This window comes from Mus caroli, chromosome 5, assembly GCF_900094665.2.
Source record: "Mus caroli chromosome 5, CAROLI_EIJ_v1.1, whole genome shotgun sequence".
Lineage (NCBI taxonomy): Eukaryota > Metazoa > Chordata > Mammalia > Rodentia > Muridae > Mus > Mus caroli.
Window position 1 is genome coordinate 137,208,074 of NC_034574.1, and position 15,433 is coordinate 137,223,506.

A 15,433-nucleotide genomic window follows, 5' to 3' on the forward strand; every position below is an offset into this window, starting at 1 on the left:
GTCTTTTAAAAAGGTGGATGTTTCCTGAGGAGGACAACACCTGGTGTTGGCTTCTAGCTTTCTCCTGTACTTGTTTGTGTATGCATGCATGAGTGTACACACACGTGTGCATGCGTGCACACATGGGCATGCTCTACCCTGCAAACCTGAATTGCTAATTGTAAGGCTATTTGTGTGACACTGATACTCTGCCAGATTGTACAGACAAATGTAGGTTTAATAAATATTCGATAAGCTCACTTTAGCTCAACTATGTGTGTATAAGGCACAAAACTCAGCACGATGAAGGAAGAAGGAGCCAGATTATCCGAGAACACTTGCTTTCTTAGGTATTTTGTGTTGTAGTAATGTTAAAATAGGGGCTGGGGAGATGGCTCAGTCTGTAAAGTGTTTGGTGAGCAGACATGAGGACTTGGTATCCCCAGGGTCCTCTTAAAAAGCCAGGCAAGCCTGCACACACCAGCATCAGGAAGAGCCCAGTGAGAGAGCCTGCCTCAAAAAATAAGACAGGACAGATGGGACGGCGTGCTGGGTTAGGGAGGGCTTGCTGGGTTAGGGAGGGCTTGCTGGGTAAGGGAGGGCTTGCTGGGTAAGGGAGGGCTTACTGGGTTAGGGAGGGCTTGCTGCCAAGCCTGATGACCCGAGTTCTGTCCCTAGAACCCACATAGTAGAGCAAGAGAACTGATCCTAGCAAGTTGTCCTCAGACTTCTACAGGCACATCATAGTGAACATGAACACACACACATACACACATACACACACACACACACACCACCACCACCACCACAAAATAATAATAATAATAATAATAATAATAATAATATAATGATAATAATAATAAATTTTAAAAATAAGAAATTTTAAAAATAATAAAGTTTTAAAAATAAGGTATAAATTGATACTGGAAGATACCTAATGTTGACCTCTGGTCTCAACACGCATGTGCCGACCATGGGTATGTGTGCCTTCCCATACACATGCACACATAAACATGTTCACACATGCACTAAGTATAAAAATATGTGTTACCCACCCCCCTCCCAAAAAAATTCCACATATGTGCTGTGCATCTAAGGACTTGGCTTTCCCTGTGCCCTGTGCCCTGTGCCCTGTTTCACTTCTAATGTATGAGAAGGGTTTTGTGGGAAGGAATCATCTAAGTGGTCAGGACTTAAGGAAAGCTTGTGCCATGTTGGTAGGGCTTAAGCAATGCTGTTAAAAGCATTCGCTCAGACTGGGTGGTCGAGCTGGTGCCAAAACAAAGGAACGAATTCATTCGCAAGGTACTTGGGCCAGGAGTACCCACATCCCCTGTCATTATGGATCTAATTCTGTGTTGGGCCTGAAATGTTGTCCCCGAGCTGATATGAGGAAACCCTCGAGAAGAGAATGGTTCTAATGTACAGAACTCAGCCTGGGCCTGAGAGCACACAGCTCATGCTGGCTCCTCTCAGAAGGCCCTTGATGTTGATGGATTCACTCCCCCCTCACCCCGTACCCCACCCTTGTTCCTGCACTTACTAAAGGCTCTATAGAGACTCTGTGATTTGTTCCTTTGTATTTCTACTTAGGGCCTGAGAGGAGCCCTATCGAGTTCCCTCGGATAGCATCTCAGACCACCTAATGCCTGGGTGTTATGAGATGCCTATTGCTTGGGAGATAATACCCAGGCCTGATTCTGTCTGTCACCTGGTTGGGCATAGAAGTCGGTATAAAAGGGACTCAGGGAAAGAATGTCCTCTTCTGCTCTGTGGAGCGGGAGGCTCAGGGTGAGTGTCTGTCATGCCAGGACCCCAAGAGCATGCAGGGCCGCCTGAAAGCACTCCTGTGAGGCTGGAGATACAGCAGTCAGTAAAGTGCTCGCCGCGCACGTATAAGGGCCTGTGCTCAAGCTGTTCAATCCCTTACAGCCCATATTCAAAAGCAAAGGAAACGCTGGGTAAAGCCAGAAAACTGGAGTCTGCATCCCAGGGTGTGTGTGATATGTGGAGAGAACAGATGCATCCAAGTTGTCCTCAGACCTCCATGTCTGGGCACTGGCATGTGCACCCATGTGTGTGCACACACTAAAATAAGAAAATATAATCTAAGAAAAAAAAATGGACGCCAACATGGTAGTGACCACTTGCAACGTCAGCACTGTGGAGGTAGAGTCAGGAGGACTTACTGGCCAGCCTAGCTAGTCAGTGAGAGACTCTGATCCAAGGAATAATGCTGGAGGTTGACCTCTGATCTCACATATGCACTCACAGCCCCTCCTCCCATCCCTCTATGTCCTTGCACAAACAGGAACATGTGAACACACCTGCATGCTCTAGCCACTCTGCAAGTTGTCTTCTGACTTCTGCATACATGTGAGCACACACACACATGCTGGCACACACACACACACACACACACACACACAAAACCCCATGCTGCACTTTTGACTACCTTGTATACATCTTCATCTACCTTGCCATCCTAGGGTCTGCATATGCCCCACCCCACCACCACCACCACTCCGCCCCCCGGTCAGGGATTCCAGGGAGGAGAATAAACAAAGTCCTAAATTTGCCATTTCAGAAAGCTAGAGGGACCAGGCAAGTGTGTAAAGGTTCTGGATCTGACTTATCTAAGTGTCTGACTGTTCGTAGGAAAGAATTAAAATTCAAAATACATGTCCTCCAATATGCAGCCAGCTAAGCCAAAACACATCGTGAGCATCACCTGGCCCTCAAGCCACCAATACATAATTACTGACCTGAGTCCCTCTGTGAGAAATGACTTGTATCTGGGGTGTAACTAGAATCCAGGTCACGTGGATTGACACCTCCTCAGTGTCTACCACATCAAGTGTGGTTGGGAAGAGTCCATTCCTGGGGAGGAAACAAGCCTCTCTGGTCTCCTTGTGAGGGCCCAAGGACAAAGCAAAGTCATGTGGAGGTGCCTATGAGCTCATTGCTCTTACAGTGACTAGGGAAGGGTTACTTCCAGGAGCAAGGAGACCCCAAGGCAGCTGCTAGAAATTCTTTAGTCAGCCCCGATGATGGCCTCTCTCTCCATAGCCACAGAGATGGAAACCCCTTCCAGCTAACTTCCCTCAGCCCATATACTTCAGCCCAGCGGTTCCCTACCTTTCTAATGCTGTGACCCTTTAATCCACTTCCTCCTGTTGTGAGGACCCACAACCATAAAATTATTTCTGTTGTTGCTTCATAATTGTAATTTTACTACTCTTATGAATCGTAATGTAAAGATATCTGGTGTGAGGCTCCCCAAATGCTTTAAGTCCCACAAATTGACAATTGCTCTAGCCCCTCCTGGAGACCAAGAGGCCATGAGCAATTGGGGCATGATCACATACCCGTGGCTTTGAGGGGCAACTGGAAGCTAAGTGAAGGACAATGTCCTGCCTGCTTTAAGGGAACATCAATAAGTACCGTCATGATGGACTCTTGCAAACAGCAAGCAGTTGATCTGATGAAGATGGAAGGGGGCTGTTTTGCACTGAGGACTACCATGTTTTATATGCATATATATGTATGTATATGTATGTATATGTGTGTTCATGTATATGTATATATATATGTATCTATGTATATGTATGCATGTATGCATATATGCATGTATATGTGTGTGTGCATGTATATGTATGCATATGTACATATATACTGTATATGTATATGCATGCATGTACATGTATGTATATATATATGCATGTGTGCATGCATAGCATATGTACACATATATGTATGTATGTGTATGTATATATGCATGCATGTATGTACATGCATATGTTTGGGGCAGGAAATGAAACTGCTGGACTTTAAGTGCCAAAGTTCCTGATCTGCTGATTCTAAGCTCCCCTGACTGTGACTACGTGGGAAGGGCCGAATTACTTTTCTTTGAAGGTCTCAAACATAGGCAGTTTGACCTCTGGGCTCATTTTCATATCTGCCACCTGGAAGTGAGGCTTCCAAGTTGTTGACCTTAATGTCTATGAGAGGTGTGTTCATTATTCAACTTCCTCATCTGCAGGATAGGACTCTACAGGTGACATTATCTCAGGGATGAAAAGAGCTGGCAATGGGGAGCCCCTGATGTGAACCACCCTAGTCTTACCATGGTGTTGTCATACAGGGATAACTTATAGTATTATTCAGCATAATTTCAAAACACCAGAGGTCTACTAAAGATGTAAAGTTAGTTGGTAGTGTCTTTTTCTACCGTGCTCTGAAACTCTGCCTTCAATCTCTAGCACCATAAGAGGAGGAGGAGGAGGGGGAGGGAGGCGGAGGAGGAAGAAGAGGAGGAGGAGAAGAACTCAACACAATATTAGGGAGCTGAAGTAATAGCTTAGTCAATAAAGGCTCGCCTTGCAGGCCTGGGGACCCAGCTAGCCTAGTCTGACAGGCCAGTGAGAGGCCATCTCTCAAAAAACAAGGGGGATGGTGGCTAAGAAATGACACCCGAGGTTAACTTATGAGATCTACTTATATGCTTGCACACAAAGAGACACAGGCACACACACATAGACACACACCAACATACAGACATACACAGACACAGGAATATAATAAAACAGCGTCAGTGAGCTAAAATAACTTACGCAAAAACCTGATGAATAAAGACTGACTAAAGCGAGCCTCCATGTGTGATTCACACCGAGCACCAGGAAAACTCACAAGAAAGGAGCTTTCAGGGCCCAGGCAGGAACAGACTGAATCCTGAAACCCAAGCAGAAAAGCTATCCAAGGTAAAACTCAGCAGCCAGGAGGGAAAGAATTTGTTCTTGAGAACGATAACGGCACAGAGCTTTCTCTGAAAAACGAGAAAAAAAAATTGAACAATCTGCTTACTAAAAACCTCCAAGGAAAGAACATCTCCCCTCATAAATACTTCATATTCAAAACTGTCAAGAGAGAAAAAGAGGGGAGAGCAGTCTTTCCCCTCAAGTGAACTGAGATCGTTACTAATAAACTAAAACTTTGCCAAGGATGAAGTACAGAAAGTGATGTGAGGCCAGGCAAGACGGTGTGCCATCAAGCCCAGTGACCTCAGCTCCATCCCCAGGAACAGCTGGGAAGAAGGAGAGAACTGACCCTTGCAAATTGTCCTCTGATCTTCACATGTGCACTGTGGCGTGTGCACATGAGCGTGCACACACACACACATACTCTCTCTCTCTCTCTCTCTCTCTCTCTAAATTAAAACATAAACATTTTTCAGTGGAGCAAATTAATCCTTTTCAATTAAAATGAATTATGTGTTCTTAGATAGTTAAAAGTTGTTGCTGTTGGGCTGATGACTCCGTGGTTAAGAGCATTGGCTGCTCTTGCAGAGGACCTGGGTTGGGCTCCCAGCACCTACATGGCAGCTCACAACAATCTGAAACTGCAGTTCTAAGGCATCTGGCTGTTTTTTTTTCTTCCTCCCTTTCTTCCTTTCTTCCTTCTTCCCTCTTTCTTTCTGGCTTTCTCAGGCACACAAGTCGTACATTTACATAAATCAGGTAAATACCCATAGAAGTAAAGTAAAAAATAAAAAGTTGCTGCAGTCAATTGGGTTTCTCCATTCTGGAAGATTGTTAGGGAGTTCCTACTTCTGACCCTTTGATTCTTGTTTTTTAGGATTCATTTTTTATTTCACTTGTGTGTCTGCGAGTGGGTGTGTGCATATGTGTATGCACTTACCAACAGAGGCCAGAAGGGGGCGTCATATCCCTTGGAGCTGGAGCTACAGGCATTTGGGGGCGGCCAGACGTGGATGCTGGCATCTGAACTCAGATCCTCTGATAGTACAGTCTGTGCTCTTAACTGCTGTCCTGGTTTTGGTTCTTCCACGATTTTTCTGTCTCACTTTGTGGTGGCTGCTTTCTCCAAGTTTTGGAGACCCATCCCGGTACTTCTTTTCAGGGTGTTCAATGCAGTGCAGGTCCACAGGAAAGCATTTCCAAAACAGCGAACTCTTGCAAAAAGACTGACCACCCCCATGCTCACCCGCCTCCATCACAGGTGTCTGTAATCAGCCCCCCACCCCAGCCCCCGGGGGATATAGTTACTTTTTCCATATTACTGTGACCAAATACTGGAAAGACTTAAGTAAGGAAAGGCAAGGAAGGGTTTATTCTAGCTTATAGTTGGAGGGAAACCCATGGCAGGGGCGTGGGGTGGGGCATGGCAGCAGAGGTCAAACAGTGAGGGAGCAGAAAGTGAAACCAGGTTACAAAATCCTTGGGCACACATGCAGGCTAGGACTAAACATAGATTGTTTAGTCCCCACAATCTATGTAAAAGCTGGATATAGTGACCATCTGAAATGCTAGCAAGATAAAGGTGAGATAGAAGGTGGAGGTAGGAGATTAGGCCAGAGGCTTGAAGGCCCGATACCAGGGGCTTTGCGTAGCCACAGCAGAAGAAACAAGACGCACAGTGCCTCGAGATCATGGGTGGGTTAGTGAGATGGCTCAGCAGGTAGAGGCACCTGCTGCCTAGCCTGATGACCTGAGTTCAATCCCTAGGAGCAACATAGTAGAATTAAATACAAATCCACCCTGGCTATACTCTGACATTCACGTGCACCCTCTGACACACACGCTAAAAATAATAAAACGCAACTTTAACAATGACGACGACCACGGCTGAAGGAGAGAATGGACTGGCCTCTGACCTACTCCACAGGTATACTGTGAGACACTTACACCCACAAATATACCCCCCCACCTCCACCCCCACCACCAAATCAATTGAATTTTTTTTTTAATTTCCTCCGGTGAGGCTCCACCTCCTACAATTCTGTAACTTTCCTAAACATCTCTACCAGCCTGGGAGCAAGCATTCAAACATGTGAGACTGTGAGAATGCTTGATACCCCACATTCCTCCCTCCTCTCGGCTGTGGTCACTTGGGGACTCTGGCAGGTACACCCGGTGCGTGTGGGGATTGGTCCCTCAATGGTGGTCTGGGACCAGGGAAGGGGGGAAGGCAGCTCTGATGCTACTCCATAATCTTCCATTAGTCCCTCTATGGGACCGAAGGCTTGGTCTTCAAGGTGCCAGAGGACATCAGCCCAGTGACCCCAACTCCATCTTCAGGGTCTCTCTTCTTCGGTCTTATGCCCTGAGCAACAGACTGGCAGAGACAGAGATTCACTCAATTGACAGGGGAGGACCTAGCTTACTAACAATGAAGGCCAGGCCCTGACTTTTCCTGTCTTCTGCCTGCAGGAGATAAGAGTCTCTTTATTTGCTGTGGAAGAGGCTCTCTGAATTTCATGTGTTGACTTTTACGGTCTTTCCCTCGAGGCATCCATGACCAGCTCATTAAAAAGAGTCTCATTCCATTGACGTTCATTTCATTCTAGTATCACGTTAACCCCTCTAGTGCCAGAGATGCTAGAAGGGAGGGTGGATAATAGGTACCAAACATAGTTAGACAAGAGGACTAAAACCTAGTGCTTTACCACACAGGAGAGGAATTATGATTTACAATAATTTATTATAAAATCTCGAAATCATTAAAGGAGAGGAGTTCAAAGGTCTCCAAATACAGGGGCTGGGGAAAAGGATCAGTGGGTAAAAGGCACTTGCCATGCAGGCATGAGGAACGAACGGAGTTTGATCACCTGTGTAGCAAGCTGTGCATGGTGGCAAACACTCGTAATCCCAGTGTTGGGGAGGTGGAGACAGGTGGGTCCCTGAACTTGGTGGTCAGTCAGTTTAGCCCCATCAGTGAGCTCCAGGTCCCAGTGAGAGATGCTGGCTCAAAGGACAAGGTGGACAGCTTCTGAGGCATGATGCTCAAGGTTGGCCTCTGGTCTCCACACATGTGTGCACACCGGAATACACAGGAACAAGTACATTCACATTTGTTCCATTTGCACAAGCACATGCACACACACACACACACGTTCCCAGAACAGGGGAGGAAAGAAGAAATTAGCGCACTGCACCCGTGAATACTTGTATGTCACATATGAAATAAAAAACTTCTGGGGTTTTTGCATTTCCTCTTCTTTTTCTTTTATTTCCATTTAAAGACAAGGCCCCATATAGCCCAGACTGGCCTCAAACTTGTTCCATCCAATCCAATGCACAGCTTTCTGCATGCCAGGCAAGCACTCTATCAACTGAGCTTCCTTGCTGGCTCCTACCTACTCTCTGTTACGAGACAGTCTCAAGTAGCTCAGACTGATCTCAAACTCACCATGTACTGACCTTAACCTTGGACACCTGTTCTTTATAAACATTTTAATACTTATTTAGCATGTGTGCATGTGTGTGTGTGTGTGCGTGCGAGAGAGTGCACCTGAATTATTGTGTTGTGAGTGTGAGCACACGTGCCATAGTGCACACACGTGTGGAGGTCAGAGGAAAACTTGCAGGAGTCAGTTCTCACCTACCATGTGGGTCCAGAGACTAGAACTCTGGTCACTGGGCTTGGTGTCAAGCTCCTTTAGACACTGAGTGAATACCTACCTAATCAATCATTTTGTCCCCACCTCCCTCCCATGTGCTGGGGTTACAGGTATGCACTGCCTCACTCACCCTCTTCGAGCTCCGTGGCTTGGTTGGAGACTTTAGAACAGCTTGTGCCTTCCCAGCTACTCTTGACCATATCCTGCTCCCATCACTGTCTGGGCAGGAACCAGAGCTCCATCTTCATGGACAAGGTCTGTTTGATGGGTGTGGGACTCTAGGCAGTGGTTCTGATACTTTGACTGGATATCGGCCTGTGAACGCTGAAGGTCCTGTTCCCCAATTGGTTCTTGATCGAGCAATAAAGATGCTAGCAGTCAATGGTCACTCCACCCGAGATCTCGCACGGCCGCCAGTGGCTCTCTCTCCCTCCGAAGCACGTCGAATCCCTTTCCTCTTCTGCATCTCCTTGCCTGCCTGTGGGAACCTAGAAGTTCTGCCTCTTCCGCCCAGCCATTGGTTGCTACCATCTTGGGGTAGTAGAAACTACATGCTACATGGGACTTAAATTCTATCTTTGAGTCTACTTCCTCGTATTCCTTGCTATCCCTACCGTCTGAGGTTCATATCCTCACAGTGGAGAGTTGGGTAGAACAGTTACCTGGGAGCACTAGAGTCCCACATCAGAAGGGGAGGAAAGATGAAGGAGTTAAACTGTAAAGCAGTTAGAACCCAAGGCTTGCACTGGCATTGTGGGGGAGGGAGGGTTAGAAGAAGAGGGGCTGGGCAAGAGAAGGCAGTGCTGGAGGCCAGGCAGGCTTATCCCTACTTTGAGAATCTAGAACTGATGGTCCTTGAGCTGCTCTGCCCTGGGATGATGGAGCCCCTGAGGCTTCACACTGTGAATTCAGATCAGTGTGAAGCTGAATTAGATGCAGCTGCCCTGTGGATTCAGAATGACTTAGGGAAAGAGTGCTTTTCACAAAGTGACTGAGGACAGCACTTCCCCAGGCTGTAGACACCTCCTCCTCTTCCTCCTCCTCCTCCTCTTCCTCTTCCTTCTCACCTCCTTCCCCTGGGGGCCTCCCAGATGAAACTTGAGCAGGTGACCTTTCAAAATGCAAATCAGCTCACGTGACCAGTCTCCTGCTGGAAACCCTTTCACCTTCCCAGTGGCCTCAGAATCAAAGCAGGTGCTTTGGCAGGGACCTGGGCTCAGGTTGGCAGTTTCCCTTCCAGCATTTTTCCTTTACTATTTTATTTTATTTCTCATGTTTTTATTAAGACAGAGGGTTTCATGTAGCTCACAGGCTGGTCTCAAACTCACTATGTGCTGAGGACCTTGAAACATCTGATCCTCCTGTTTCCACCTTCTGAGTGCTGGAACTGTGTGCTCCACCATGTCTAGTTTATGCAGATCTGGGAACTGAACCCAGGACTTCATGCACCCTGGGCAAACACCACTAAGCCTCAAGCTATCTATCTATCTATCTATCTATCTATCTATCTATCTATCTATCCCTACACACACACATATCACATGCCATATACATATATATATATATATATATATATATATATATATATATATAGTGCACCACCTTGTCGAACAACCCCTTATTTTATTATTATTATTTTTTACAACTCTCTTCAAACAGCAAACCATTCATAGCTCTGATTGTATTCATGTGTGTATACAATACAATCTTTTTATCACATATGACTTGCACATAATACTGGCTTTCACTGTGACAGTTTTGGGCAGGTGGGCAGGTACATAATGCGTTTTGATGGTATTCACCCTTGTTACCCTCCTGGCCCCTCTGAGTCCTTTCCTCTTTCCTCAGGTAGCCTTGCTTCCATTGTTACTGAGACAGGATCATTCATTCATGGTGTCTGGAGCTCATGGACTCGGCTAAACTATAGCCAGCAAGCTTTTAGGACTCACCCATCCTCATCACGGCTTCAGTACCAGCTCTAACGTTACAGATGTGAACTGGCTTTTACACAGGTCCTTAGTCCAAACACGGGTTCCCATGCTTATAAATGATATTGGATCCACTGAGCTATCTCCTAGTTTTGTGTGGTTCCTATACTTCATTAAGATGTTTGTTTGTCTGTTTTTCTGTCTGCCTATTTTGTTTTTAATTATTTGCACCTCAGTCTCCCTTGATGATTAACCAGCCAGTTCTTCCAGGACAGTGACCCCCGACTGTCTTATTCACTGATGTTCTGTGTCTGTAGCTCCTAGTCTCTTTTGGGGGGGCAGTGTTTGAGATAGGGTTTCTCTGTATATCCCTGGCTGTCCTGGAACTCACTTTGCAGACCAGGCTGGCCTCGAACTCAGAAATCCACCTGCCTCTGCCTCCCAAGTGCTGGGATTAAAGGCTGCGCCACCACCACCCAGCCGCTCCTAGTCTCTTAAAGGAACATGTGAATATTGGTGGCTATGGAGCAGTTAGCAGAAAGATATATAAACCTCTGGTGGTAACTACCCTTTGCCCAAACAGACTTAGTGAGTGAATGGAATGTCTAGTGGTCTGGGAAAATTCTCTCTAGGGGAAGTTTGGGGACATGAATCAAGCTCACAAGAACGGTGAAATCCCCAGCCACGAAGGAAGCCTGCACTTATCATTATAAACATGCTGGGTTTGGGCAGAAGGCCGCGAATCTGGAGGGAATCTGCCAACGATCAATGAAATAAACAGGGAACTGTGATGCGTGTGAATGGAGCCATTGAACAAGTGACTGTCCCAACTTTGAAAGGTTGGGACAAAGGACACAGATGGAAGTTGAAATGATCCAGGGAAGTGAGTGAGACTCAAGTGGGAAGGGTTAGAAATGGAGAGGACAGGGACTCAATGCCTAAATAGCTTGGATAGAAAAGTCTCTTTACATAGCTGGAAGCAGATAGGTGCCCAGAGGGGCTGGGATGCGGCTCAGTGGGTGAAGTAGTTGCCTATCATGCTTGGATCCCTCTCCAGCACCGCTCAAAACCAGATAAGGTGGTGAAGAACTGTGATCCCCAACACTTGGGAGGTGGAAGCAGGAGGAGCAGAAGTTCAGGGTCATCCTCAGCTCTGTAGTTAGTTCAAGACCCAGCCTGGGCTACGTGAAACTTCAGAAGGGCTAGGAACAAGAGGAGAGCATGCTGGAGTCCACAGCAGGCTCACCCTCGCTTTGGGAAGTTACCACTACGCAGACAACAAAGCTGGGGGCCACCAAATGGAGACCACATGATGTGTTCCTGGCAAGTGACAGAACTGACTCAGAAAGTTGGTGGACCCTGTCTGAGGAATGCCATCCCAGGTTGTCATCTGGCCTCCACACACAGATGCACACACATGTATTCCACATGCATATAACCCGAAATACTAATAATTAGAACATGGGGGTCTCCACCCTCATGAGTGGATTAATGTCCTTCTCCAGAGACTTGGTTCAGGCTCTTGAAACTGATTACGTTTCCTTGGGAGTCAAGTCTTCGGGGGCTTAGAGGAGTCGTTTGGAAGCCAGGTTCCCTGGTGTTTTGGTCCTCCATGTGCAACTGGCTACGACTCACTTCTGCTTCGGTCATGTTATATGTCTTTAGCCACAACCGCTTCACCAGGAGCTGAGCAGATGCCAGGATCATGCTCTTGGGCCTCTAGAATTGTGAACTCAGCACATCTCTTTTCTTTATAAATCTCACGGTCTTCAATGTTTTGTTATAGCAATGCAAGACAGACTACAGTACCCACCCGCTAATGCAGATGTTTGATTACCTCCCTAGCACATGCCAGATACTTTACTTGACACAGATTTGTTTGTTGGTTGGTTTGTTTGTTTTTAATGTTGCAGGGCAGTCAAGGACAGACTCCGGAAGGAAGCACGACGGACTGCTACTATGGAACTGTCTCATACACTCTTGTTTGCTTCCTCCCAATATAGCTGTGCAGAAGACCTATCACATCTATGCACTGTAAACTCTAATCTTCTCCCAGATACCGTTAAGTATGCTATGAGCGACAAGAAGCAGATAAGAGAAGCCTTTTAAACCTTGTAGCTGCATTTCAGAAATAGTTACAGATAGAGGCATAAGCCCTTAGGTGTTCCCCGGGGACGTGAGAAGGACGGAGGGAAGCCCATTTCAACACAGAGGAAAGGAAAGTAAGGGGAGTTTTATTTTAATTTCTGTGTATGGGGATATGGGTTCGTGCACACGAGTCCAGGTCTCTGCAGAGGCCAGGGGAATACACTAAACCCCTGGAGCTGGTTACAGAGGTTGTGAGCTGCCCAAGCCTGCTTGTTGGGAACTAAGTTCCATCCTCTGGAAGAGTAGTCAATGCTCTTAACCAGTGAGCCATCTATCCAGTCATTTGTTAATTTATGGAGACAGAGCTTTGATATAATAAAGAGAAAACTGAACTCTGAAAGTATCAGAGTGTTTGACATTTATGGGTCATCAAAATTTTGATCATCTCCTCGCTTGATAAAGATTTCCTTTTTAGGGGTGTGTGTGTGTGTGTGTGTGTGAGTGTGTGCTTACAGATCCTCTGGAGCTGGAGTTACAGGCAGAGGTGAGCCACCCCATTCATACTGGTGATGAAAACCAAGTTCAGGTTCTCTGGAAGCGCAGCAAGTGCTATCAGCTGCAGAGTGTCTCCAGCCTGCAGAAGGCAGTGGTTTTGAGGCCCGTTTCCGGCATCTGCTTCTTTCTTTCTTTCTTTCTTTCTTTCTTTCTTTCTTTCTTTCTTTCTTTCTTTCTTTCTTTCTTTCTTTCTTTCTTTCTTTTTTTTATTTCTCTCCGATCTCCTCTGCTGTACTCTGGCTCTCCATCTGCCTTTATTGTTCCGAGGTGTTATTGTTCTCATCTCTTTCCAGGTTCTCTTTATTCCTGCAGCTCTGTGTGCCCGTTAGTCCCTTTGCTGTGGTTGAACATCCTGTAGGAGGGCATTTAATCTGCCAGCTTTTCCTGAGATCTCATGATGGAGATTGAGTGAATAAAGAATATTGCAGAACAAAATAAGTAATAAACAACAAAGCTATTTCCTGAATATGACAAAAGAAATGAAAAGAAGCAAGGCTGCCGTGTGTGAGTTGAGGTGCTTGCACGCATCTGCACATGCCCTGTAGCACAGACTCCTGGCCATGTATGTCACTCAGGGCTTGGGAGTGTGCTGGGGTCAGGGTGAGGCTCAGGTAGGGCAAGGGATGCCACTTCTCAACGTACTTACCTCTCACTTATTTGAATCATCACAGAGTAAGAGTGGCTAGCATAATTTAAAAATATTGCAAATATTTGCACAGAATGATATTTTAAAATAGTGTGTGTGTGTGTGTGTGTGTGAGAGAGAGAGAGAGAGAGAGAGAGAGAGAGAGAGAGAGAGAGAGAGAGAGAGAGAGATTGAGAGACTGTGCACACATGAGTGCAGTTGCCCACAGAGGCCAGAAAATGGTATCAGGTACAGGTTCTGGAAGTACGGGTAGTGTGAGCCACCTGACAAGGGCTCTGGGAACCAAACTTGTGTCCTCTGCAGGAGCCATAACCACTCTTAACCACTGAGCCATCTCTCTAGCTCCAAACTGACATTTTACAAAAATTTACATCATAGCCTGAGTGACCTGTGCAGACCTCGGAGCTTCAGGGAAGAAATGTCACTAAAGTCCTGGATATTGTCTCAGATGTTGGCTGTGCCTAAACAAGGCCAACAAAATGCTAATATTTAAGTCTGAACCCTTTGGATTTCTGTCTTTTTAAAAATCTCTGTATCTGGTATAGTATAAACAAAACAAGGGGTTCTCAGGTCTGGCTTTGTATACAAATTAGCAACAGCATGGGTGGCTACAACCAAAGACTTCATTTCTCATCCCCTGCTGAGCCTGATATGGGATGGGGCTGATACTCATTTATGCAGCTGTGAAAAGTTCTTTGTTTTGAAACAAGGTCTCACTATGTTACATAGCTGTGGCTGGCCTGCAACATGTTATGTAGACCAGGCTCTGGCCTCAAACTCACAGAGATCCTCCTGCCTCTGCCTAAGAGTGCTGGGAATAAAGGTGTGTGCCACCACTCTCAGCAAGATTTTTATTTTTACTTATGTGTATCTGTGTATGTGTGTTCTCTTGTGCCTATGAGTTTCTCTCTCTCTCTCTCTCTCTCTCTCTCTCTCTCTCTCACACACACACACACACACACATACACACATATGTAGGTACATGTGTGGAGGGCAGGGGTCAACCTTGAACGTCATTTCTCAGGTGACTTTCACCTGATATTCTGAGACAGTCTCTCATTGGCTTGGAATTCTCCAAGTAGGTTTGTCTGGGTGACTGGGGAGCCCTAGGGATCTGTCTCTACCTCTCCCAGACTGGGATTACAAACACAGGTACCATGTCAGATCCTTTCCCATGGATTCTGGGGATCAAATTCAGGTCCCCATGTTTGCAAGGCAACATTTTTTACTGTCGGGTGACCATCTCGATTCCCCTGTGCCTGTGCCTGTGCCTGGCTTTTAATCAAGGTTTAGAAATCAGCTAAACTATCTCTGTGGCAGCACTGAGATCTTATAAACAGCTTGCTTTACTGGGCTTTAAAAATCCTTCAACTCTCTGACATCAAACAGCACAATAACTGGGAAGATTTTAGTCTCGGTCTGGAAATACAGTCAGCTCTTGCCTGTGCCGCAGCCAGCGATCAGCCGAGCAGTATATCTCACTGAGGTTCTGAGCGCAACCGTCCCCCGTGGGCCTTAGCAATCATGCCAGTTTTCATTTTACAGAGAAGGAAATGTCACCCACAGGAACTTGCTCCCAGATTTAATGTGTTAGGGGTAGGGGGAGAGACAGGATATGTATTTGTCTATATGTGTGTGTAAGGGTAGGGAAGAGGGAGGGAGAGGGGAAGGAGGGAGAGAAGGATGGAGGGGAGCAAGAAAGGAAAGAAGGAAAGAAAAGGAAAGAGGGAGGGAGGGGAAGGGAAAAGGAAAGAAAGAGAAAGAGAAAAGAAGGAAAGGAAGAAGGAAGGGGGAAAGTATTGTAGAAGACTCTGTGTG